A 24,275-nucleotide genomic window follows, 5' to 3' on the forward strand; every position below is an offset into this window, starting at 1 on the left:
CTATGACTGTTATCTGGTTCCCTCCACCTGAATATTATAGTTGTTCTTTACCCCAAGACAAGAACATTTCCTAATCTTTCTTTTGGCCCCTAAACAAAGACAAAATTTGACTTGAACATTGGAAGATTTATCAATTGTTAGAATCATATAATCAATAATTTTCAAAGGGAAAATATTAATAACTGGACACTTTCCAAGCACCACTCTCTGCGAAGGAAGAAATTTATAGACAATCTTTGAGAGGTGGAGTGCACATCTGTCTTTGCACTAAGGACAACTGGTGAAAAATGATTCAATCCAGTATTTTTATTTTGCCATTAGTAAAAAAAAAAATAAATTTTGCTGAGGGTTAAATTCTGATTCTTGTCATGCTAGTGATGAGATTTCTCTAAGCTCTATTTGGATTAGAGTTTCACCTGCAGGGACTTATCACAAGAGTGAATTATTTCACAATCTGTTGTTTCGTGCAAACTACCCAGATAAAAGGACTTTATTCATTTAATACATATTCTTATAGGGATGTCAGAGACTCCAACCTGTAGCAAGAGAATGAAAACAGGAGGAAAACATGACTTCGAATTAGACATAAGAAGAGTCGGTTTTGTGGCAGTGAAATAATCCTACTGAATGTGGAGGAATTGTTAATGCCTATGCAGCTGTGTTTCAACAGGAGATGCAGCAGAAAAAGAGCAAAGGTAAGTTGCCCAAGTAATATCCACTTCAAGCTCTGCAGTGGGTGACGGTACATTTGTCACTATTATCTCTATACTCAGAAGGCAAAAGTCCTTAGCAGGGTCTGATACGAGTTTTGCTTCAATTGAATGACACCAGAAGCCTAGTGTCTACAAATCCGTGGTCAAAAGAGGAACCAACACTGAAAAAAAAAAGATTTTCCAAGTTCTTTACTAACTGTGCAGTGTAATCTGATCACAGAAGGATGAAAAAATTTATATGATGTGTCATCATCACAGGAAGACATAATTGCATTGTGTAAGAGACATTCTCTGGTACTAAATAGCTATGTGTGCTTTTTCCCTTGGGTACCACAAAGGGAGAGACATGACTGTCTAAAAAGAAGGCTAAAAGGGATAATGGGGTCAGCCAAAATTCAATTCCCAGAAAACTACTGGAGTAATTTACAAGCAGCTACAATAAAAAAAGTGAGATAAATAACAGCTGACAATGATTTGTTAAAAACAAATAGGACCAAAGCAACCAAATTTTTGGTGGGGAGTAAGCCATGTGCATAGGGAGAATGAATATCTCATGGCTTTAGTAAAAACTCCCTAAAAGGGCCAGTTAAGTAAACAAAATCACAAACAAAACCAAACCAACCAACCAAACAAAACAAAACAGAGAAATAAAAACTACCAACTAAAAAAAAAGACAACAAAAAAAAACTTGCCAAAGAGTGGAGACACAATTGTCCAGAAAACTACTAAGGAAGTATTCACTGGTTCTTCAGAGGGTATAAAGTGCTTTTCATCATTTTTATTTGTGAGGTGGAAAACTGTGCATTAATTCATATTATAGATGGAAGGCTGGAAGGAAGGAGAAGATCTGTAAAGGATCTCAACAAACTAAAGAAATTACCTAGAAATAAGATGGAATCAAATAGCAAGATTTTGCAACTGCAAAATGATTAAGGCAATAGTGATTAATTGCATAAAGAAAAGATAAATATTAACTGGGTAGGGAAGAATTCTGCAGAGAAGGATCTGGGGTTTGTTGTAGATCACAAGTTGAATAGGAGTCGACAAGGACCCACTGTTATGAAAAAGAGAAATATTACAGTGGGATGGATAAAGGGAATTATTGTCTGGAGGACATATATTCCACTCTACTCAGCATTAAAAAAACCTCAGCTGGAGGTCTGTGTTCAGTTTTGGGAAATGCGTTTCAAGAAAGCTGGGTTTGGAGATATTAAATCTGGGGATGTTTCACCTACAGAAAAAAAAAAAACAAACCTGAGGAACAAAATTATGTCATGAAGTATTTTATAGAATACTACTAAAAGGAATGGGATTATCAGTTTCCCATGTCCATGTAGGATGGGACAAGGAATAATTGGCTTAAAATGAAGAAAGAATTGAACTAAACATTAGAAAAAAATCTTTTTCCAACTCTAAGGGTAGCAAAGTACTGAGCTGGAAGCTTTTAAAACTCATTTTTGCAAACCACTGAGGCAGCGGTATAAGAGGTAGATGATTTTCACAGGTCCCTACAAGCCTTATTGTCTGTGACTGCGTTCATTTGGAAATGCCTGAGCTATTGAAGTAATAGATATTATAAATACCTTGTAAAAAAATTCAAATATTTCATATTCAGATTAAAATGGTATGTTCCAACATCTGGTTTTGTAATAGCTGCCATAATAAATTTCACCTACTAGTGAAGTGATCACGCACATTTCCCTTTGCCATACAAAGCAGCATTTTTTCAATATTATTTTCCAAGCCTTCATTTATGGCTGTATCTTCTAAAAGGAGCTCACTTTCTAAAACCTGCAGATGCTTTCATTTTTCTAACAGTTTTGAAGAAACCCCATTGAAACCCATTTAGTTTTAGTATGACAGAAAAAGCTAGAGATCATTACCTGCTACTTTAAGAAGGAAGTGGCTCATTTTCTGAGGATAAATATACTGTAATACTGTACATATATAAATACATACATTTCATATGTACAGTAATATTGTATACTTACATATGTAATAATACTGCAGCAGGCAGTGAAGAGAAGGACCCTTCTATTTTATATTGTCTGTGCCATCCCTTGCTAAGGCAAGCCTATCTTTTACAAAGCATTTTATAGCAGTTTTTAAAGATTGCTACATATAATGAATGGTTGCATATGGCTGGAGGGTAACATTAGCTCGACACACAGGGTGATGTGAGCAGCCTTTTCATGTTTTATGGTTTGCCTGTCATGCTGTTGCTCTTATACAGTTCTTTGAACACAGTATATAAAGTACATATGCCAAAAAGAAGCTGTGTAGTCATTCCAAAAGAGCAAGAGGAAGGGCAGGAAGGAAATACCTGCCTGTTAGATATATCAGATGAAAATCACTTCATTAACAGTGTATGTATTCAAAGGCTAAAGGGGAAGGATGTTTGCAGCCAACTATCTCTGAACTCTTGAAAAGCAGTACACACAAATGCACCAGCATAAGTGGAAGTGAGGATCCTCTCTGCCAGCACTCCTGGTCTTTCCTGTTACCCACATCAGTTTCAAACAGGTGTAAATCAGTGTCCAAAGCCAGTCCTGATTTCTATCTGTGCAGAGGAACAATCTGGACATTCTTCTCTTCTAAGTGTTGCAGACCTAGTGATTGTCTATAGTTATGTCTAGTATTATGAGATACTAGGAAATGTGAGACTGTAGGGTTGTGTAAGTAGTTAATTTGTTTTATGTTTCACAGTCTGCAGTGGAAAAAAAGGAGCACTAACAGCACAAGAGACCTTTTCCTCTATGTGTCTGTATACACAGGTACTGAGCCATTTTAGACCATTACAGCTCCTAACACGGTCACCATCACTGCCACGGGAGCTAAGTTCAAGGGAGCAAGGGGTGGTGAAATCCTTAGGTGCATCTCCCAGACTTGCCTTCCTTGCCAGGCTGGCTGAACATCATCTTACATCCTTGCTTTTATTACCAGCTTACCTGATGCACTTTCTCCAGGAGCTGCAGGTCCTTTCTGCTGTGACAGCAGTAGATGTTGCCCAGTAGCAGTGCCAGCTCCTACCTCTCCCTCTCCCTTCACCACTGCCACTCTCTGTGGGTCTCGTGCTGCACCCTCCCCATGGCACTACAACTGTCCCTAAAACTGGACTGGGAAACTCAGCTGGGTTAAAAATAACCTTTTCTTTTACAGAGTTATTTTTAACTCGGATCAGTTCCCTGATCCGGGTCACCATGTAGCTGCACAAATAGTTGTGCCAAGATTTGCCAGCATATTTGCAGAGTGGAAAAAATTTGATAGAGGAGGGAAGGAGAGAGTTTGATTGTGGGGAGAAACTACTAAGAGCCTTCTGAGAGCTTTTGAGCAGGCACAGTGTGTGTCCTTATCCAGGGTCTCCAGGGAGAACGAGGCCCGAAAGGCTTTGTGCTGCCTGGATGATGAAGACACCTGGACAATATCCATGGTGCAAGGTTTTGTGTTGCTGTTGTGGCTTAGGTGGATGGCAGGACCTTTAAGGCCATGAAGAATTTGGGCAAACTACTTTTGTCACCAGCTTTATCAGCTGCTTTGCTCATGTTGTACATACGGGCTTCATAAAGAGCTGGTCCTATGCCAGTTTACAGTACAATTTTGTGAACTTTACAGAGCGTGTGTATAACTGATATCCTCTGCAGTATCAAATATCACATGTTAGAAGCTGCAACTCAAGTTTAAATGTATAAGGTAGCAGTTTAGATGAGGTGAAAACAGAATAGCCCCACAGGTGGGTTAGGTATGAGCTGAGCACAGGAGAGTTTGCTCTGCAGGTTTCCAGGCTGAAACAAGGCTGCCATGAGTAGGTGCCTGTGTAGTCCAGAGCAGGGCATGTGAACTAGCCCATGTGGCAAGTGGAACATTTTGAGGCTGTGCCAATAGTAAATATGAACCAGGAAGTAGCATGCAAAGTAAATGAGGGAGACAGAAAGAAAAAATCTGCTGCTTCTGCACGTGTGGGAGTTGGTAGATATAAGTCAGGCCATCCAGGTTTGGTACAGCAGCAGGGAAATTTCTGCCCCAGAGGGGAGAGTCCAAGGCACAGAGGCAACATGTGTGACCATTCCCAAACCAGCCTTCCACAAACCCTCAGAAGTCAGGGTGCTGCTGGGAGATAGCAGCCCCAGTTCTGACAGAAAAATACTTCAAATCACCCCAGGAAACTGGAATAAGCAGTTGCCAAGATATCCAGTTTTTACACTTTGACTGGAATCATATTTCACATGTGCCCTACCTGCAGCCTTTTGTTTCTGAGCTCATAACTAGAGCTCTTGCTGTAATTCTTGCAAAAAAAAAAAATTTCCTTCTTCATTAAGGTTATTTGGTGTTGCAAAGTGAGACAAAATAAAGATGCTGCTACAGAAGTACCAGAGTCAAATAAAGTGAGATAGCATAACCCCAAGGGGACTGCTTCTCAAGGTATATTCAGGGCCAGGCACATCCTACCTCATGTTATGTTTTGGAAAGAAGTTCTTGCTGCCAAGTATGTCCTTTACCCCACCCCATTTCTTTCTACTGCAGAAAAATGAGATACCAAACATAACTTCAGGCAAATCCCCAAACTTCCAATAAGCAAACGCTGAAATATGTGATCTCAACAGAAATTGGAAATCAGAATGGTATTTGAATGAGGTCATATTGGAAATTTGTCTTCTTGGAAGTGGTTCTGAGGCAGTATTGTAAAATAAACTTTGTAAGCTTCCCACCTTCTTGAAAGGTGGCTAGCAAGGACGCAGTAAAGAGATGCCTTTTTCATTGATTGCAAATTTTGAAGTAAAATTTTAAGTTTAAATTGTGTGCCAGGTACTCATAAGGAAAAGCCATCTGAAGATTTAAATAGGATTTAGAATGTGTGCTTCAGACAGGTCTCAGAAGCCTATGGTTAAGCATGTCTCAAAATGTCACTGCTCAAGAGTGCCAGAATGAACCTCTAGCAAGGTCAGCTGTGTTCCTGACTTCTTTTGCTCCAGAAGCCACTCCAGCATATCAGGACACTGTGATCAGCACAGTGGGAACCATATTGCTAATCTCCCCATTTTGCAGAATACATGTGTTCTGTGGAGTGTTTTTTGTTCTGAATCAGGATGTTTGGGAGTTCAGATCAAATGTTCTTACTGAGAGAGTCAGCCAGCTAATCTCCATGCCAGGAAATGAAGCCATCTGATGTCCTGAGGTGAAGCTATAGGAGGCTGTATGAGTCCAGAACAACTTGAAATCTGTTTTATAAATAAATCCTCATTGGTTTGGAGTGTCTATTTTCTACTACAATCAGTATTACCTTATTTTTATTTCCAGGCCTTATGAAGGGGACAAATGCATAATCTGCTACTTATAGGTATGATTTTACAGATTTTACAGATATGTAAGCTGTTTGAAAAATGCTGTTTGCAAAAAAACCGAATGCTATGTGAAAGAGAGAGAGTGACACTTTGTACTTGCAAGCTGTAATTTGCTATTCTGCCTCTGAATCTTGTGCATTGCAATACTGCAAATAAAGATCCTGGAGACTGAGAGAAGCATGTACTGTTTGTTTGGCTCTATTGGCAATGACATTGACCTCAAACAAATTAAAAGTTTCAGCTAAAGAAGTCTTTTAAAATTTTATTTGTGTTATTAGCACAATAGGTGCCTGTCCTCTGATCTTTTGGACAATGTGGGAAATCCAAGAGTAAAAATCCTCTCTTTATTTTGATGATGTTCTGAAAAGAGTTATCTCCATAAGATGAGTGCAGAATCTGCTGACATAAATAACTTGTGCTTCCTAGTCACTGTCCAAAGGACTTCCATTCCCCCACTGACTACAGAAGGCCCCAGATCTTAGTGTGAAGACACAAAACACGATTAGATCAAATATGATTGCTGCTGGTGCCAAAATGGGAAGAAGATCCATTTCCCTCTTCTCAGTTTTCCTGCTGGCTCCAAGTTTCCTTGTCCACTTACCTTTGTGCCAGGTCTGGCATCCAGCAGGATCAGCCATAGATCTCAACTCAAGAGCCCAAGAGAGAACTAAAGCCATCAGAAAACTGGGCATAGGTATCTGCCAGCTTTGTGAGGTGAGATGGTCCAGCCCAGTGAGTTTCAGAGTAAGTCCTGGGACATTACACCAAGATGATATAGATGTATAAGAGCAATAAGGCCATAGGAAGCTTGGAAAATTTTGGAGGCATTTGGGCCATTTGAAGTAGGAGGATGTAGTTCCTCCCCATCATGTGCAGCTGCCCAGAATCCAATAGGAAATTTTTGTGCTAAAGAGCCAATTGCTCAGGGTAAAGATGCCAAGGAAAGATGCTGAATTCCCAAGCCATGGTTTGTAGAAGGGCTCTGCATGTATGATTTGCACTGGCACAGAGACCAAAAGAGATAAATTTGTTCAAAGCAGAGCACAAAGCCGGGACTTTTGGAGATACCAGAATCCTGACTCAGCAATTAAGAGGTCCAGTTAAGGGCCAAGGAAGCAGCAAATGTTTTGTTTGCTGACTGGGCAGTCCCCACTACCCAACCTTCAGGGTGAGGGAAGAGGCATCTCAGTAGTGAAGGGCACAGAGATGACAAGGTCATCTCTGCCTCCCTCCATGCACAACTCATGGGATTGTGTTCAAAGACCATATGAGTGACAACAGCACATTTTGGGGTCTCAACCACCTTTATCTGGAGAAATTGGGAGGATTTATAGACTATACACTAAAAGGCCTGGAAAGGAAGATCTCTGTCTTTTTTGCCTTTGAAGTTTACACTCTTTCTTCCCCTTATCACTAGAAGTCTCACCAGAGCAGAGAATGAATTTCACCATCAAAACATTAGACAGCTGTGTGAAATAAGAAGTATTTTTCCAAAGAGGAAGCTCAAATGTTTCTGCCCAAGGCAATTCAGGATCAAAAGAAGGACGCGTTTATTTCTCAAATAAAAGCATTTTCAAATGAGAGTCCCTTACTCTTTGGAGTTTTTTAGAAAATGATTTGCAGATGGCACATCTCTCCCAAGTGTGACTTTTTCCAGACACATGGAGCATTTAGCACATCCGCAGTTTGGAGGCAATGCAGCTCGAACATTTATGTGCCGCCTTAGTAAATGAACATATTACTGAGAGTGCCTCCTAGGTAAATAACAGAAATTTCCTTATGAAACGATCAAAGGAAATGCTAACAAAACCCTTCCACTGGCACAATACAAAGTACCCGTTTATCAGCTATCTGCAATTATTTGCACAAGAAGGTCCTGCAGAGCCCAAGGAGGCACACGGTGCCAGCTGTGACGCATGGCCGCGTGCACCTGGAGCTGAGGGCAAGGAGAGGAGCCCAGTCTTTGGACACAAACTTGCATTAATGGTATTGGTGTTGTTCTGGGAATGCAGCTCACTGGAAAAGTCTTTTTCAAGTGCACCGGTCCATTTAGATCAATAGCAAAATGTGTAGAACTGGCAAAATATTCAAAGAAGCATACCTTTTAAAAATACAGGCAAAATCTTTACATCTAAACTACAGCTTCCAGATGTTTACCAGAACACCTAGAAATTATTACTATGGTGAAAATCATATATCTTCACTTGGCTCCATGTGCTGTCTTTGTCAGCTGTGTTCTCACCAAGAATTATGTTCATAACTTCTGCTCAGTTTAACCAGTGAAAGATACGCATGTGAAAAGATACATAATTTTTGAAGTTAACCATGACCATATCCTCTCAAATGTAAAACTAAGTTTGTTTTAATATGGCTTGTTAAATAATAATGTTGTCTCAAAGACATATATTTTCTTTAAAGAATGACTTACAAAAAGGCACTCTTAATTTTTTTATTATTTGTGCATGTCTATTAAATGGATACCAATAACACACACACATACACACGCAGTGCTTGGAGGAGTTCTGTAAATGTGACATAAGGAGACATTTAACAGCAGCAAGTTGAAGATGGCATATCTTAAAAAATGCCTCTTCACATTTTGGGATGCTGGTTCAGTACTAATGCAACAGAAGGTGGGGTGTCTGCTGAACCAGCAGCAAGACCTTCTCTGCACAGAAAGTTGGGGTTTCACTGGGGAACTTTCCTCTTTGTGTTAACTTTCTGCAGTGCATTTCTCAGAAACAAGGTCACCATCTCAAGGGCATTGTGACATTCGTGTGTATGTACTTCAGACCACTCCAGCAGGAACATATGCTGGTGCTTTTGGGAAAGGATGTGTTTTTCATTTCAGCACATTATCAATGTGCTAGCATGTGGGGAGGTTCAGGAGACTGTTTGGCAGGAGAATTATATAGAAAAATTTACACCACAGCCTCTCAAGAAGGAAAATCTGTGACAGGTGGGTTAGGTACAAATATCTGAACAGTACATCACTAAATGATTAAGAAAACCCTAGCAGTGCTGTCTCAGCTCATGAAATTAGTAGGAACCCAATTAAAAGCCCACTATTGTTAGCAGTAAAGTGCCAACTGAGTTTGTAAATTCTGAATCAGGACGACTTTTGGAATGAAAGAGGGATTGTAGCTGGATAAGCCAGAATAAAACCCATGTTCATAGAAAATTCTTTTCAGCATCAGTAATGAATTTGTTGACAGATATTATGTAGAATCAGATACAGACACTGCCTGTACATGAACAATTTAACCAAAAATTACAACATACACCCTTTCAGATTATATGACAAAAATAAACATATCAGTAAGAATGTCTCTGAGCTCCACAATTTATCATGTTTCAAAGGAGTCTTAAACTAAGAAAATTTACAGCTGAAAATTTCATGGTTGTGCTCTCATAGGCTTAGGCTTAACCAAGGGTAACATAAGCTGTGTTATATCTGAAAAAACATCTTTAAGTAGCAAAGTAAAATAATTATCAGACTAGTTTCTCCACCATGTAAGGCAGTTGCAAAAATTTATAGACCAATCCTGCAGGCTGGTTTCTTTTTAAATTAAACGACAGCTACCAATGAAGGGAAAGTGTTTCAACAAAAGAGAAAGTAATGTGAGATTATATTTGAAAAAACAATTTGAAATTTACACAAAGAAGAAACTTTGAAAAATGACCTGGGGGTTGTAACTATACACAATTGTTCTTATAGGACCTCACAGTTGGAAAGTGTCTGGCCTAACCTGTTTCTCCTGAATGCAAATTCTTCACTGACACAGTGGAACCACATTGTACAACATCCGTGCTGGAAGGGGATGGGCAGCAGCAGCCTCAGGGCTGGCTTTGCACACTGAAGGAACAGGAGTCTGGCAATTGTGTAAGCAAAGATAAAACCCCTGACTGCTCAAGTGCCCCTTTCATATCCAAGATAGGGAGTACAGGAAAACCAGAAATTGTAGTTTCAGCACTGAAGTAACTCTACATGTGGGGAAATGGGCTGGTCTCTTGTCACTCTTGCCTAAGTCTGCTGGGTTTGCTACTTCTATGGAAAAAGTACAGTGAAAGGACAGGAAGGAGGAAGACAATATATCACTTTACCTTTTTTTCTTCTGTTGTTTGCTTAATTTTTTCTTATTTAACACATGAAGTGCACTATACTGGTCCTTCTTGCTCTACTTTGAATCATCTTCTATTTCATCTGACAGGCACCTGGTTTCAGAAGAGTTTGTTCTTCCAGTCCTACTCTTGAGATGGGTATGAGCTCACATGCATAGTCTCACATTCCCAGTGTTTGCTTTGAGAGTCAGTTCTGAAATGAAGAACGTCTTCGGACCTGCTTTCCTGAAATCTGCGTGAATCAGTGGTCACTCCCCAATAAAGGTATGTTTGTTTGTCATTGCAAATGTAAACACTAAAATTCAGGGACACCTTGTTAGAAAGCCTATAGCCTCTGGGGATGTTTAGTTTGCCACAATAAGTAAGATTTTTGCCTGCCAATGCTGAAGTTAATTTTAGCCCCTTGCTGTTTCCATAAAGCTACAGTTTAGGTTCTAAATCATGGGCTCTGTCTCAGCAGTCTCAATGAAAATCAAGAAGTGCTTTATTTCCAGAGCTGAAGTAAAATTTACCACAATAGAATTCCATACTGCAACTTTGTAGTCTATTATCATCTTTCTTACTCAGAGTGAAGTTAGACATTCCCAGCCTGTATTTATGATCAAGGATGCTTCAGAATAATGTATATAAATTGAGTTTTATTGATCATTGAACATCTGCTGGCACTTAAGTATGTGAAAACCTAAGCACGAACAAAAGCTTTGCAAGTTTGCATTTTTTGATGCTTATAAAATTATAATTTATAATCAAGCACACTATGTTATGTTTTCTTTATCACCTTCATAAAGATAAAGTAATGTAAGCAGGGGCTTGGATTACAAGACCATTACAAGATTGCAAATACTCAGGGTTTTATGATTTATGGAAGAAAAATTCCATTATTTTTCCCTTAAATCTGACACAATTTAATAGCATTTTGCCTGCTGTGGTAGAGGGTTTGTGCCAAACTATGATTACCGCAAACAGAATTGGAAGTGCTATTAAATAATATTTTTTTATTTTGCACCCATTGCCAAAGGTGGTGAGCAAATGTCTTTGTCCAGCTTCCTGATCATACCATTTTCACCCATCCTTTCCAACACTGACTAATATAGAACATGTGCCAGTGCTGATGCAGATCCTTCTTAAAGTACGTGCACTTCACGCATAACTCCCATGGATGCTCAGATTATTCCATGTAAGCTTGAGCAATGAGTCAGGAAGAGGGAAAATCTTGTACTGGAGAGAAACAAAACAAAAGGGCATGCAACCCTTACAGGTGTGGGTTCAGGAAAAGCCTCAGCCTCAGGTGTGTATCAGGAAATTACGCTCTTTTATGAAAATGTGGATCATAGGAACTGAAAGCAATTCAGAAGAAAGAGCCTTTGTCTCATTTCCCAGAGTTACCAAGCCTCTTTCATGTGGCCCGACCTTTTCTCTTTATTTCCAGAGTCAAACGTGAGCTAAACCAAACATGCCAGCAGCATGTCCAGGCATGGAAGCAGTAAAGTTGGCCCCTCTTGAGTTCACAGACTTGCTGCTCTGCTGGCATAAGTCTGACCAGCTCCAAGTTTGAGCAAGTGGACCCCCAAAGTTCCTGCTAAACACAAGTTTTGCTAGGTAAGGATTACCTAGAAATTCAGAGCATGCTGCAAGGTGTGACCACAAAGAGAATATCACAGTTTCATAGGGGTTTTGAGGTACCTGAAATTAAGAAAGCTTTATGTTCAAGAGAGATTTTGTAAGAAATGGTGGCCTATAATGAGTAACACAGCTAGACTTTAAAACACTTGGATAAGATGATCTTTCAGCCATAACAATTAAAAATCATCCATCCTTAAATTCTAGAATGTAAAATAACTGCGGAAACCTACTACATGCTGTTGCCCATCTTTTTAATGAGAAAATCACCCTTTAATTGTCATCCCGACAATGCCAAGAAATTCCCAGGATAGAACCTCTCTCTTTCCTGCCCCCACATGTTTCCAGTGCCTACTCACTACTGCTCAGGAAGGAAATGCTGCAGATCTAAATACTGCAGACCGAGACAAAGAGGTTAAACACAGCATCTTGACTCCTGCCCAGACAACCCATACACCGAGGTTAGGGACTGTGCCACTAAGAGGTCTCACTAGAGGGCAGCCAATAAAACTTCTAGCAATAAAATTGCACGGACTAAATGCTGCGCTTTTTTTTTTTTTCTTAGACCCTGGAGTGTGATGAATTTGGCCCCGTGAAATTGCTGCCAGTAACTGTTCGCGCTGTGTTTGGGTTTTTTTTCCATGTAGAGTTGCAGAGGAGGATCTGCTCACTGCTTTATCTCCATGGGACTCCTCAGGCCTGATGGATGTGGAACATCTTTGTGAAGCTTTGAAAAATCATGAAGGTGAGACAGCACTTAATGCAGAGCAGGGTGATTGTGGCTATCCCTGCCCTCACTTCTTTCCCTTGACTCCCTAAGGGAAACATCTCAACTTACAACAAAGTATACATCCTGTGATATGTAATGCACTCTGACTTACTTGCCATAAAATTAGTACTGAAATAGTTATTGAGGTTCAAATGTACCATGATATTTTTTTATCTGTGTAGTCCTTGTAATGAACTGCAATCCTCAGTGTCTCAAGGTCCTCTCTCACCTCTATTTTCATAAACGCTTCCCAGTACCTGTTCTATCCTGTAACACCAAGGAAAAAAAAAAAAAGGTATGCTATATACTTTCCAGAGAAATACAAGAACAAGATCTCAAGACCTTCCAAGATAAACACATTCTCTGAATTCCATACATTCACCATGTAGTTTTTATTAGGCCAAAATTTTTTTTACAGGATTTTGTGTGGTTCTGAGCTGAGATACATTTTCTATCCCTATAGAAACATCTTTGCTTACTTGCGTATATATTGCATGCTATAGAAAAAAATAAAATTTAAAAAAAGCACGTTTTCTCCAGTTATCATGTAGCAGGAACAATGACTATCAAAAATAGCCCTTTAAAGCATAAACTGTTTCAGAAATAAATACCACTTAATGCTAATAAAATGCATTCCTCTGGCTGTGACTACTAAGAACTCAGTTTGATGCAGGACCTCATATTTTAAATAATTCTGATTTCCCTTAAGGTGACCAAATGTATATCAGAATCTATTGTAATGTCCTAAATCTGATTCTGTTTTATGCTATGTACACAAGCTCCCCATTTTCTTCAAATGAAAAGATGTGCCAAAAAATGCTAAGCTGCAGTTTGATAAGTAAAGTTCATCAGAAAACTCTTGTTGATGAAATTGAATTAATCTTAGAAGTTTCCATTCCCATGAACACAGTAAACAGTATTTGTTTTTCAGTGCCAATTAATAAAGCTGAGCAAACAATTAGACACAGATCTGCTTTTCGTGATTGCGTAACAGCTGCACTTAGTTTGAAATTTCACCAGATATATTAATTACCCAAACATAGTTAGCATTTTTTGTTCATGAGGGTAGCAAATTGAGTCTTTGTTTCTTAATCAATTAGAATGGTCAGTTTTTTGTTGTGCATGTGTGTGTTGCACACACAATTCTTTCAAAATTGATTTTAAGGGTCTTGTAACACTGGCTCTGCTCCCTGTTTGGCTGATTCTATCTCATCCATCAGGAGAATAGCCTGAAGATACTATCAATCCAGTAGTTTGTGAAGTAGAAACAAATAATACATGATCAGAGATTTCATAAAATATTATATTGTTTTCCTCTTTCTCTTCACCCCACAGACTTTTTGCAAACCATCCCTCTTAGACCAGAAAATTGTAAGATATATTGGCTAGGAGGGGAGTTTAATTAAATTCTTACTCATTACACTCACACAAAATAACTGAATGCACATGCAGGGTTTGGTTTTAAGGGATGCAGTCAGGCCTTTATCTGATTCACCTAAAGGTCTCCTTGATAATAGTGAATTGGCAATGAATTTCAAAAGCCTCTTTGCTACCTCACACCAAGCAGTTTTCCATTCAGATGAAGGACTGAGAGAGAGGCAGAACTAGGATTGTTCATGGAATACATAGTGTGATACTTTGGGCACCTTTAAAAGATCTGGAAAAGCTGAGATCAATAACACATGGATTTTTAACATGTATTTGCAAATATTAAGGTTTTTTATCAACTGCATTATCACGGGGTGTATGGGAGACTCTACCATATGTTTAGTGGAAAGCAGAACGTAAAGAACTGCTGCTTTGCATTTGGTTGCTTTTGTTCTTTAAAAGGCAAGGGTAGTGCAGAGCCTACCAAAGTGTCTCCAGCTGTGGCTGTGGCAGCAGCCCGGCAGGGCACCAGTGAGGAGCTGGGAACCCCAGCCGCCTGCCTGGCTCCATCCCTCAGCTGCACAGCCGTGCGGAGCTTACGGCTTGCTCTCAGGATTAGCCTCACCTACAAATTTGGGGATTTTTTTGCAAATAATTATTGCCATAGTAACATTGCACTCTGTGACGGTAGCAATAACAGTTGTAATTCATCATGTCCAGTTCCTCCTTCTCCCCTTTTCTTGACCTCGCCTCACTAAGGCATGAGAATCCTCTGGGGAATGGCAGTCCAGGCCAAGGGAATCCTCCCCAGTGTCCAAGGGCTGAGTTAAAAATCAAACACAGTAGCCTTGACTACACAGCTCCACATCTGGAAACACTGGTATGTGATCTCAGAGGAGGGGCCTTCCTGGCTTGTCTGGAGCTCCAGGTGACGATACCTCCCAGCTCCCCTGCAGGAGGAGGAATGGATCTCCAGTAAGTGCCATTAACTCGGAACACACGCTTCCCTTTATTTGAACCATATGGATGCATTGCATATTCTTATTATTTTTCCTAGGGCTGAGACCACCGTAAGTGCTTGCTCTGCATCTTTGTGTGTTTTAGTTTTCTGAAGTAATTTTCTCTTATGTTTCAGTTAAGTACAGGCTCCACCAAACACATTATTAATTACAGACGTGGGTTGCCTTATGCAGTATGATGTGTTCCCTCTGCACACGCACTTAAATGTCTGTTGTGAAACAGTCACACAGATACTGGCATTTTATCCATAAACTGCCTGAAATAGAAGCCTTTATAATTAAACATTGATTAAAGCTTGAATTCTGTGATGAAAATTCTTAGTTTTAGGAACAATGTTTTCCACACTCAGCAGGTGCTTTGTGACATACTAAAGACCTGTTTGTTTCATTGGGAATACTCACTTCTTTGGGAAGCCTTTGTTTAAGCTTGCACTAAAGTACTTTGCTATGTCATGGTAAGCAAATAACTTCTTGAAGAGCTATGGTAGGTGGCAAACTCCCAGTGACTAGGGTCCATCTTTATGTTTATGGAGTCCAACCAAGTACAGTGACATTTGGATTGGCACGACCAACTCACTGGTGCAGAAATCTTAGAATCCCTGAAAAATGCTTATTTTAAGCAAGTTCACCTTTCTGTTGGCTTTAAACAAATAATGCACAGATGAAAGGGCATGCATTTTGTTACTCACTCATTTATTACAGTGTTTCAAACCATTGTTTTCAATAGTGTTCTGTATTACTTTTCAAATATCTGTGCTCATCTAAATTGCGAAAGTGATGGAAGAATGACAATGCAGAATAAACTCATAATAAGAGTAGTAATCAAACTCAAAAGCATAATGTTACTTTCAGGGGTGCATGAAACCTTTCCTTTTTGCCAGTCTGCCACAATTACTCACTTACAATGAAGACAGAGTGTGTGTCAGTTGCTAACAATATTTTTAACCAGTGATTCTTGAACAGACAGTGAAGAAAGATGTAAGCTGGTGAAGAATAAAGCTGAGGGAGGACTAAAGGCAATTCAGACTCCTGACACTTCTCACTATGCTAAGTCAGGTACATTGCACAGTGTCTGCTGTCATTGGATTGATATTTTTCTCTGTTGGAATTAATGATATGAGATGCAAAGAAGTAAAGAATTTGGCCCAAGAGACCTTTAAAAGCCTGCCAGTCTAAAGCAGTACGGGAGTCATCCTGTACTGTGACTACATCCTCACAGACCACTCTACTCCGACACAAACAGAGCTGCTGTCACAAATGCTGTCTGTAAGAAAACAGATGTTTATCATTGATACACATTTTAAAGCAATCCCAGATTACTGTTCACTTACTAGCATTAGATTATTGTCACTAGGTTACAGTGTTGTGAGTGTCTCTGATGCAGAACAGCAAGGAAAACCTATGGAGCTGCCTCCCTCAAGTGCTTAAAATAAGTACCAAGTGTAAAGGTTTCTGAGATGTTCAGTGGAGACAGGAGGTGAAATTACACATTTAAGCTAGGGTCCTGCCCTTGGTCATCTTGATGGAGAATTAAATCCATCAATTAAACAGTGACTTGACTTTTTACATCAGTGCCCACTCTGAGTGAGGACAGACCCACACATGCACATTCTGAACAGTTCTGTCCAAAAGCAAGAGTGGCTGTGGATAGAGTTGAATATTAGAGTGGAAGCTGGCTTCTGCCAAGGTGGATTTTAGACTAAAAGAGTGATCTAAGCACTGCCTTAATGATGCTCCTCTCCACCAGGACATTAATTGTCATCACAAAGCTGATGCCCTGGTCTGACCACTCTTACACCAAGAAGAAAAGCAAGCCAGAATCTCCATGAATGCCAGGCACTACTAAAGTTGACCATGTACCTGCAGTACCCAGCCAAACATAGAACTCATACCTAAAATAAAACACCAGCACTGAGCATGGTGCCTGCTGCCAGACTCAGGGCTGTGCCAGCTGCTTCCCTCACCCCACCTCTCACATCCCCTCCTTCCAAGGGACCCTCTCAGCCTCAGCAACCCCATGCCAGTGATGGCCATGCTGAGGGAGAGTTTTCCAGGAGCTGGGTTGTGCCTCTTGCCTCACAGTGCTGCAGGGCTCCCCTGAATGTGCCAGAGGGAGCAGCGTGGTGAGAAGGGAAGCGTCAATGACTGAAAATGGGACGTGGATGTCACACTCCACGCGGATGTCACACTTTCATTGTTTCAAAGACAGGCAAACCACCTGCAGGGGTGTCCCTGCTAGAACACATACCCACCTGGTTTCCTGCTCCCGTGCCCAAGCTGAAGAGCAAGAGAAGGCATTCCTAATGAAAACCTGTGGCCAAAATCTTTTGGAAGTCTCATCATTTTAAGCAAGGCTGCTATGCTCATCCAAAATCAAGGTGCTGGCCTGTGGCTGCAGTGAGGTGACACACATTTGCACAGCAGCAGGCAAATCTCAGAGGTGACTCTAGACTGCAGGGACAGAATGGAGATGTAGAACACTTTGTCTGGTATTCTTCTGCCCCACCCAGGAGGTGTCATAGCAGATCTAGGCAGGGTTTTCCCACTGGCAGCCTTTTACAGTGCAGTTTTTTTACTCAGGCAGCTGGCTTACCTACTCTTCTGCTGCCAGGCAAACACCGGGTTTTGTGAGGGCAAACTCCAGGAAAGCCAGGAGCATTACCTCATGATACAAGAGGGTAAAAAACCAACACAACCACTGTTTCGCTATTTTACCTGGTGGAACTTTGGTCACTGTAAGGTACTTTAAGTCAGAACCACAAAAATAAACGCACCTTGGTACTGGTTATTAACTTGCATCTCTCATTTCTTATCAGGAAAAAATAGCTTTTGGCTCTGCCAAGAAACAAACCAGTGCCCTTTAGGCAGTTCTCACCTCCCTGAGAAAAGCAGACAAACCAGCTTTGAGTGAAGCTAGGTATGCTACATAGCCCACAGCCACTGAAGCCAGAAGAGGTTTCAATGTTTTTGGTGCCTCTGCCATACAGGAAGCAAAGCTTTGCATAACTATACTTAACCCAAGTGTTTCAGGGTTATTTTTGCTTCCAGAGTTAGCCCCTGAGACAAGAAGCTGACGTGCTCTGAAGCATGTAAGTGTATTTTAATGGTTGATTAAAAACTACCAGCATTCTAGTGACACCAGCTACTAAATAATGCAACAATTCTCAAAACATTAAAATGGCCCTGATCGTCAGGATGGGGGCAGGGGAGTGGGGAAGAGCACACTCAGCTTTTAATGTGTTCAAGGCAGGACCTGGAAGTGAGGTAGCAGAAGTCACAAATTACATGGTTGCTAATATAGAAAGCAGAGAAGCATATTTTTAAGAATTTTTAGTTTTTCAAGGAAGATTATAACAAAGGAACATAAAATGGAACAAATACATATTTTTTGCAATTCATTTGTCCTACATTTCCCCACCTGGTATACAGCAAAAAAAAGCTGTCAGAATTTAATATACTTCTTTTTGGAGCAGACAGACTTTTCAGGGGTTTGCTTTATATGTTTTAGTTTTGCTTACAAAACCATCTAAAGAAATTCACCAGCTGGAAAACCAAAACATTTCAGTTGTGGATACAGGAGGCTTCAGTGTTGCGTTAGTATCATTACTATGGTTTAGTGTAACCCTGATTCTTAAGATTTTCTAAAGCCTTCTGAGTTTACATTCTGTTAGAAAACTTTCTCACACAATTTTCTATAAACAACATATTGTTTTGCATTCCTTCATAGGGGTGGAGAAATTTGATGTACTAGTAGTTTGTCCAATGTCTTTGGAGAGGTGGCCCATTCACTCTCCAATCCACTGTCACCTTTGGAAAAGTATAAAAGTTGGAGGCAGAAAATAAACCTTCTTCTTTACCTTGCAAATAGCTGTGGCTCGCGTTGTGCTTTCAGGTGTCCTATAGTGACAGTTCAGTGTCAGAATTTTGCCACTTTGTTTTGCTCTTGCCTTTCTAGAGTGTAACAATACTTTAAATTTTGCCTGAAGTTTGTTTTTGGTTTTCTATTGCGTTAGAAACAAGAGTGGTGGGTCCAGTGAGGAGCTTGCAGCAGCACTGGGCTGCTTCCCTTGTTTTGTGCACGCCACTTGCAGGCACTCTAAGCCTCCCTGCAATTACACAGTTTGAATACTACTCTTTTCTGTTCTGAACCATAAACGACACTTTGAAATTAACCTAAAATCTGTCTCTTTCTTCTTTTTGTAGACTGGTTTAGCCATGCTGTTTCCTTCCAGCTTTGTTTCTTGATTTTAGTCACATTTTATTTGAAGAAACAACTCCTGAATGTAACCATGTTTTACTATCCATTGTCTCCTGTTCAGTGGGGTTTCCCATGTATTCCTTCAAAGAGAAAAGATTGCAGGATCCTAATAAGATCCATACCAGCCATAAAACCCAAGAGAAAATTTTTTTCCACAAAGCCACACGGATGTTAAGAAAATGTAAGGTCACAAGAGAGATTTCTGATATGATCTCTTTGATAGACTAAGATGTGATATGTCCAAAGCCTAAGAAGTAATTTTGGGACACAGTGATTTCTGGCTAGGGATGGCAGCATGCCTGTTTCCCCTCCATGTACACGACTGTGTTGGCATATCCAGCATTCTGCGGAGTCTGAACTTCATTTAAGGGATTTATTCCAGGCTGGCAGAGAACAACAAATCTTCCAAGGATACAGCCTACCTGAGGATCTTCTGAGTCTGTTGGTACCAAGTGATAAGAATAATTATATCCAAATTCAATATCCAGCATCACCATTGGACTTGGAATTTCTGTAAACAGGTGAAAGATCCTTCATGCACAGGGGCAACACCATCTGAATGTGTCTCAGAAAGGTGGAATAGAGTGGGAAACTATAAAATGTTTGACTATCAGAATGTCAGAGCTCAGTAATATACAGACTACCATTTCTGCATCTGAAAGAAATACAAATGAGTTACTACTATTGCTGAGCTGTCACTCCTCTTCCTTCTCAGGCAAATATCTGGCTGTAGAGAAATGGTAGTTTTACAAAAAACAAAGGAAAAATTAGGGAACTGGGAAAAAAGACTGATATGACAAGACAAGAAAAAATATTAGGTGAAATGCAGCAACTGTAGCAAAATCATTACAGTGTCTTAGTAGCTAAGCATGGAAGAGTAAGATGAACCACAATAGACGGAGAGATTTTCTTATATCCTCACACCTACGTATGTATTTATGAGTGTATAATCTGAGTATAAAAGAAGGAGAAAAAAAATCCCCTTCTGAGCTGGCACCATTTTATATCCATTTTGCCAGGGTCTGGATGACTCCACAGTTTTAGGAGCAAAAAATAGCTAGAGCAGAGTCTGAATGCAATGCAGTGATAGGTAGGATGTATAAAGGTAGTTAGTCACACATACAGATCATGGGTGGTAAGAGTCCAGAGAGAAAAAGACAAAAGAAAAATAGGATACAAAAAAAGGTAGAAACTGGTAAAAAGGGGTAATAAATGAGGCCCAAGGAGTAATTTCCAGTAAAAAATTCAAGAAAACTATAATCTTGTTATTGAAAATTTGCAAATAATGAAGGTGAAAGACTTTAAATAAATTATTCATTATCCATCAAGCTTTAATTAGAATACACCCACATATGTGTGCAAGGGTTGAAAGAAGCTTTTTTAGCTAATATAAGCAGTTTTGATCTGCATCCTAAAACCTGCAGTGGATTGCCTCAAGACCTGTCTCAAACTGGAACTTTCTTAGGATGTTTATCTCAACAAACAGTTTGAGGGTATCCCCATATGTCAAAAAATGTGCAAATGAGAAGTGTTTCCCTAACAAAGGAATATGGCATCCCATAGATTGTTATTGCTAATTGCAGCTGTGTATTTCTTGATGATTGATTATGACATCAAAATAATTTTCTAGATGCACACCTTAAAAAAGAAAAATAATTTAAAATCACACTTAAAGACCACAACTCTTCAGAGCCTGACAGAAGAAATGGATGCTTTGAGATGCATTCAGATAGCACTGATTCTGTATCAGTGCATAAAATCCATCTGTCCATAGACTCTATAAGACCGATTTGTCATTCAAGACCAGCGATTTGAAGATCATGTTCAGAAAAACCACTGCTAGATTAACTGATAGTTCTATGTGGCAGCAGAGTTATAACAGAGTTAAAACAGACATTGAGTAAAAAAATTACCATGAGATTTGGTCCTCTCTATTGTGTTGATGCCTAGTCTGTCTTTGAGACCAGGAATATGATATTTCTCAGCATTATTCCTGCATATGGACAACCACAGGCACAAATATTACGAAAAGATGTGCTAAGCAGTAGTATTTACCTGATCAGTATAGGCAAGCAGAGTAGTTGCAATCAGACTCTTACTTGCTCTCAAAAACATGGCTGAAATTCTTGTAGAAAAAAAACACCAATGAAAAATTGATTCTAGACAAAAAATGGGATTATGAGACTCAAACATCTGTTATGCTCGTGTCATGGTCAGGAGTATGGATATGGGGGGTACTCATGAATAATCATGGCTTGACCAAAACACAGCATGTGTCACAGCCTAATTGCAAGTGCTTGCTCCAGACCCAGACTTGAACCTCACCCATTCACAACGAGGTATTTGGTGGTGGAGCTACACAGCCAAAGATTGCTGGGCCTGGCTGTGGCAATGTTATTCTTGTGCTTTAACTGGCTTAATAAGCTCAAAAGACCATTTGAACTTGACCAGTTTCATATGTCAAGCCATAAGGCTGCATGTGAAAAGAAAGGATTTATGGCATTAGTAAAGGAAATATCAATGGAAAGCCTCATGCAAGTGTGACATGACACTTTGAGAAGCTTTGGAAAGGGACTTTGAGCCTGTGACTTGTGTTTTCAGGATTTAGATAATTTAAAAATAAAATTAAAATATGGTTTGACCAAAGATTACCAAGGACAAAGACTTCAGGCATGAGAATCTCTGCACCTACAGAGCTGAATCCAGTGAGGGAAGGCTGTGCAGTGGTACGAGGAGAGTTAAAGAAATAGAAATTCTCCATGTAAGCAGGAGAGAGCAGCTCCACAGTTCCATTTTCACTCAGATCCAATTGTGTGCGTTCAGACCTTGCATTAAGAATAATCTATATACTTGCCTTTCCTCAAGAATGAGAATGATCCTCAAAATCTGTATCCTAAGGCTCTGCTGCCTTTGTTATGCAAGTGAGCTACCCCCGCCTTTTACTGTATAAGCCACAAAAAGATGAAGATATATATTTTTTTTCTTTCATTGCATACCCATATGTTTGTATAGTGATTACCTTTGCAGCTAACAGATGCTCTTATTTTAGGGTTCTTAAATAGAAATCCAAAATCATCTTGTATCTGTGTTTTTCTGATACAGACAGATGTGAAAGGTTTTTTTTTTTTTTTAAGTTACTGATGGAGAAAGTTATTCTCTGCTTGCCTTCTACATTAACATTTTTTGAATAATTTATTCCCTTCTGGGTAACAGAATCAGAGCATTTTCCTCTACCTGCTGATCACTTCTGAAGAAAGACGGAAGATCTGATGGACCAAAACTCCTTTTAGGTTAGTATGACAAGGCATGATCCCTCAAATTATTTAATTCCTAGTAACAAATAACAGTCCTTCAGGCACAACATTTATTGAAATAAAGCATTGTTTCATTTTGCCTTGTGGAGGAAGTACAGAAACCTCCTAAGAAGAAAACCCTAAGACATTGATAGAAGATTTTGAAAGATATGCATAATTTAAGGATTACAGTAATTGACATGCCTCCTATTCTTAGATTTCTTTCAAGTCAGGGGTGTGTTTAGTAGATTTGGCTCTTAAATGATAATATGTGTGAATTAGCTATTCATTCCGGTATCTAGATCATTGCGAATCATAACATATCTATGGAAAGCAATCTTCTTTCATTTTCTAATTGCTGAGCTCCAGGGGCTGGGTTTTTGGTTTTTGTTGGTTTTTTTTTTGCTTCTGGAGATTAAACTGGCATATTTTAAATGGTGGTTTCAGTCTGCCTACCCAATAACAAAACTACAGTAAAAATTTCAGAATAGAATTTGAAAATATTTAATTCTTGGCTTGTATTCTCCTAGTTCTGCATTCCTGGAGATTGAAATATCCCTTCGTAAGAGCATGGAAAGCAAGGCCCAAGAAGAAGACAATTTAATACAAATATAGATGATAAGAACAAAAAGATCAAGTGAAGAGATGGTGGCACATAGTGCTGGGGGGCAGACTGTGTGAAGTCTCAGTGGAAGGAAGACATTTGAAGTGAGTTTTGAAAGAGAAAAAGGAGTTATCTTAATGAAGGAGCAGCTGATCCAAGTGCCAAGTGTTGCCTGAGAGCATGTAGGACTCAAGGAGAGGAGGAAACACTCAGAGAGCAGTAGGCAAGCATAATGTGAGGGCTGTGCCTCATGCCTGTTAACAGAGGTCTGCTTGTGTAATTTATACCAATGAAAAGCATGTGATGGAAAAAATATTTTTTTCTTCATGAATACATCCGTTCATCAAGTGATGAACAAGCAGTTTTATACATATGTACATCGACACCCTCATATCTACAGAACATTTCTGTCAAAGAAAGAAGATGACGAAGACAGCATGTAAGCCTACTGCAGTTAAAGATCCTGTGCAGAATTGGCCAAAATTATGCCAGAGGGCAGTAGAGAGGAGCAGAGACAGTGAGGAGACAGTCGGACCTCCCAGTACCTGAAAGACCTTTCCTTCCATGCAGAAATGTAGGCAAAGAATAATACTGCTTTGAAAAGAGAATTTATTTGAATCCAACATATTAAAAAAAAAAAAAAAAAAAAGGGAATCACAGATGTGGTGAAGTACATGGCCCTCAGAGGGGCAAGAGAGGAAAGGAGGGTAGTAAGGTATGAAGCCTGTGATCCAAACCTGTATATATACCAAGGTCAAACTGCCATGAGATGAATATGGGTTCTGATTGTTTGATTTATGCTGAAAAGGTAGTCTGATTCTGAACAGTGCACAATTCCAGGTTAAAAAAAAACAAAACAAAACAAAACAAAACAAAAAAAGGAAAAAAACCTTATACCTTGAAAGACAGCCATCAGTTCTTCCCACGGTGTTTACAAGACAAGTGTGCTAACTTTCATACTGAGTCTGGTGCTTTGCTTAATATTTTGGTATGCCCTAATTACTCATACTTACCCCTGTCCTTACAAAATTCATGTTTTTCAGGTCTCCTCCTCCACCACCTTCTTTACAGTAAAATAATATAAATTACTTCACTTAGCTTCTGCTGATAATTAGAATAATGCTATTTATTTGAACCAAAAACCTCAGCAGTTACTAACTAATAATGCTG

The 24,275-nt window shown here is 39.6% G+C and overlaps 1 long non-coding RNA gene across 3 annotated transcripts; it reads left to right on the forward strand.

The window, feature by feature from the left end:
• Positions 1-9,847: 9,847 nt before the first annotated feature.
• On the forward strand, positions 9,848-23,976 carry LOC140682626 (uncharacterized). Of its 3 annotated transcripts, XR_012054553.1 has the most exons (6): positions 9,848-9,935; positions 10,264-10,438; positions 11,604-11,773; positions 12,442-12,539; positions 22,422-22,498; positions 23,032-23,976. It is a non-coding gene; the product is annotated as an uncharacterized lncRNA (long non-coding RNA). The 3 variants fall into 3 exon arrangements; XR_012054554.1 differs by lacking the exon at positions 9,848-9,935 and having other exon boundaries at positions 10,005-10,438; positions 12,360-12,539; XR_012054552.1 differs by lacking the exon at positions 9,848-9,935 and having other exon boundaries at positions 10,005-10,438.
• Positions 23,977-24,275: the final 299 nt, after the last annotated feature.

This window comes from Taeniopygia guttata, chromosome 2 (genome assembly GCF_048771995.1).
Source record: "Taeniopygia guttata chromosome 2, bTaeGut7.mat, whole genome shotgun sequence".
Lineage (NCBI taxonomy): Eukaryota > Metazoa > Chordata > Aves > Passeriformes > Estrildidae > Taeniopygia > Taeniopygia guttata.